The sequence below is a fragment of the Myodes glareolus genome, chromosome 2 (assembly GCF_982192425.1).
Source record: "Myodes glareolus chromosome 2, mMyoGla1.1, whole genome shotgun sequence".
NCBI classification, from domain to species: Eukaryota; Metazoa; Chordata; class Mammalia; order Rodentia; family Cricetidae; genus Myodes; species Myodes glareolus.
The window spans coordinates 107542446-107546038 of NC_142027.1; the positions used below are offsets into that span (position 1 = coordinate 107542446).

General features: G+C 48.8%; 1 pseudogene; it reads left to right on the plus strand.

Moving 5' to 3' along the window:
* The first annotated feature begins 1182 nt into the window (after positions 1 to 1182).
* Positions 1183 to 2245, plus strand: LOC148123119 (RNA demethylase ALKBH5 pseudogene; annotated as a pseudogene).
* The last annotated feature ends 1348 nt before the right edge of the window (positions 2246 to 3593 follow it).

Consider the following 3593-nt stretch of genomic DNA (forward strand, 5'->3'; position numbering starts at 1 on the left):
AGAGGGAGTGGGGGGAGTGGGAGGGTGGTGGGAGGAGGGGCGGAAATGGAAACTTTTATAATTTAATAAAATTACTTAAAAAAAGAGAAGAATAATGATTTTAGGAGGGTGACAATTATAATGTGGTCATGTCTATCAAGCTGTAATTTATTTTGAAAGATTTCCTGAAATATTTATGGGTTGTATGTTATACACACACACACACACACACACACACACACACACACACATAAATACACACACCATGTGACAACTGAGAGAGAGAGTTGTGGATGATGTGTGTGGAACAGCTGACATGGGTGAATGGTTACTGAGCACATAGAAATTCATTAAGAATCCTATGTATGTAATTTCTATGTATTACACTTGAGAAATTGTCAAATATTCTTTCTAGTAGACTTATATTTTAATATAAATATTTGGATTTTTATCAGTGTTTGGAGTAGTCCTTTTACAAAGTAGGTAAGTGTTATATATTTCACTATAAAAAATCCATCATAAATATAATCAATGGTTTGTACTTTTATAGTCCCAAGACTACAGGAGGTGGAATTACTGAGACTGGAGGGATCACATAAGTCATCTGGAATGCATCAACCCCTGTTGAAGCTCTTAGTAAATTTTATGGTGGCAGAAGGTATGCTACAACCAGTAAGGCATGTATTCTGGCAGCAGAAAATCCAGTTAGGGATCTGTACATATTTGGTTTATAACTCCTATGACTTTTAGCCTCAGTGCTAAGACCTCTATTCTCTGCTTTGGTTACCAACAGGAGATCAAGAAAATAGTACTTTTAGACTTAAAACTATGACTGAAGCCTGACCTTGATTCAAAAATTCCAGAAGATTCTGCTTAAGGCATCTTCAAAGAAGGAGGCTTCTAGACGAGCAGGTGATATAGACTTAGAAGAGTCACTAAGTATAAGGGAGCTGGTTAGGATGACAGCTAGAGACAGGAGTGTTCTAAACATAATGGAGGAGGGACTCCAGGCCACAGTGACACCATTACAGCCATATTAGAAGATCCAGGAGGCAGTGTCTGGTCAAGTGGGAGATGCAGATGTTCTTTAAAGGTGATGGGGACAGCTAATGGGGATGACAAGGAAAGCCTGACATGAATAAAAATTGTTTTATAAAACATAAGATAGGCGGGCCGGGCAGGGTGTCTGAGGGTCTGACCCGGAGTCTGGCCGAGTCTTCGCCGAAGCACTCCTTCCACGGCATGAGGCGCTGCCGGCGCCCTTGCTTCTGGGGACGTGGAGAAGGTGGAGGAGGAAGACGCCTCGCTGTCGCTTGTGCTGCATGACCGGTCGCTGCTGAGGTTCGACCCCTTCCCGGCCCCTCTACTCCCCCCCGCTGGTTCCTTGGGCCACGCATGGCGGCCTGGCACTGAGGGACCCCCCCCCCCCCGCTTCCCTCTCGGGCCCCCCTGGGCGCGTCCCCTCAGAGCCATGCCGGGCGGCCCCGGAGGACCCTAGAGTTGAGTTGCGGGGGCCATGGCGGCCGCCAGCGGCTACACGGACCTGCGTGAGAAGCTCAAATCCATGACGTCCCGGGACAACTACAAGGCTGGCAGCCGGGAGGCCGCGGCCGCCGCCGAGCCGTACCCGGTGTCCGGGGCCACCAAACGGAAGTACCAGGAGGACTCGGACCCGGAGCGCAGCGACTACGAGGAGCAGCAGTTGCAGAAGGAGGAGGAGGCGCGCAAGGTGAAGAGCGGGATCCGGCAGATCCGTCTCTTCAGCCAGGACGAGTGCTCCAAGATCGAGGCCCGCATCGACGAGGTGGTGTCCCGCGCCGAGAAGGGCCTGTACAAGGAGCACACCGTGGACCGGGCCCCCCTGCGCAACAAGTACTTCTTCGGCGAGGGCTACACCTACAGCGCCCAGCTGCAAAAGCGCGGGCCCGGCCAGGAGCGCCTCTACCCGCCGGGCGACGTCGATGAGATCCCCGAGTGGGTGCATCAGCTGGTGATCCAGAAGCTGGTGGAGCACCGCGTCATCCCCGAGGGCTTCGTCAACAGCGCCGTCATCAACGACTACCAGTCTGGCGGCTGCATCGTCTCCCACGTCGACCCCATCCACATCTTCGAGCGCCCGATCGTGTCCTTGTCTTTCTTTAGCGACTCGGCCCTTTGCTTCGGCTGCAAGTTCCAGTTCAAGCCCATCCGGGTGTCGGAACCTGTGTTTTCTCTGCCGGTGCGCAGGGGGAGCGTGACTGTGCTCAGGTAACGCACACCTGGGGGGAGGGGCTGGCCCTGCACCCTGCCGCCTAAGCCTACCCTGCCTGATCCCGGAAGCCTCAGCTGATGGGAGCCGGTTCTTTTTGTGGTTCTGACTCATCCTTTTTCGTGCAGACCTTAGGAATCTTGTGTCTAAAACTCTTAGCGGAATAAGCCCATTACGGAATTCTGTACCTGCAGGCAGGTTTGAAGTGGTCACAGTAGTTTTTCTGAGAATTCATCTATAAAAAACCCATTCTGAGAGGCTTTTCTGAAGGCTAGCGTAAAACTCCGCTTTCCAAATATATGGTGCCTGTTTTGCATTTTGTTTTTGTTGTTGAAGATGGGGGGGGGGGGTCTCTGGTAGTCCAGGATAGCCTTCAACTTTCTACACCAAGAAGGATGATCTTGAATGTCTCCTCCTGCCTCCGCCTCCCAAGTGCTGTGATTACAGATGCACACTGGCCGGGTTTTTGTGAGGCCTAGAGATGGAAGAACTCAAGGCTTCGTGTTTTCCATGTGGCTTTAAGCAGATCGCTTTCGGTTTTGGACTTAAGATATTTGGACTTTAAGATATTTCCGTATCTTAAAAAGAAAGAAAACCTGTACTTAACTAAAAGTTTTCCGTTGTTTGTGGTTGAACAAAGTATAGTGATTCCTTACCAGAAAATGCAGGCAGAGTCCTTAAGTTTTTTGATAGGAGTTTGGGGGGGGGGGGGGCAGGGAGAGACAGATTTCACCATTCTCGGGAAAAAATGACTTTCTTGGAGTTGAACACTTTAGTGGTTTAGCCAGAAATAAAAGTACAACACTCTCTTAAAAAACAAACAAACAAACAAACAAACAAACATAAGATAGTGCTGAGAAAATAATGGCAGATGATATACTTTCTTGAAAATTTATATGGACAGACAGACAGACAGGCAGATAGAGAGACAGGCAGAGATACAGATGGACTGTTGTTTCTACAAGCATATCTTTAACACCAACAGACAATGTATGATGCTTGAGTTTGTCCAGTCTTGGGTAGTTTCTCTTTCCCGTGTCTCTGAACCTTTCATGGTGGAACTCCTCATCGCTGGCCATCACTTAGGATCTTTGTGAAGAGCAAAGGTTGGTGTCCTCACCATAGTCCTTTTAGGAATGAACACCCCATTGATTTCAACATCTGCCTTACAGACCCTCTTAAGTCTTCCACAAGAAGCAAATCCTTCTCAGGAAGAGGAGCCTTGGTCATCTATCCACATATACAGTCCCCTTCTCTTCTCAACCTTCTAGCCTAACAAAATTTCCCTAGCTTGTATTACCTGAATAAGGATGTGCACCCTTCTTTGGTTTCCCACAATAACACTGTAACTCCTGTTGAAGAGGCT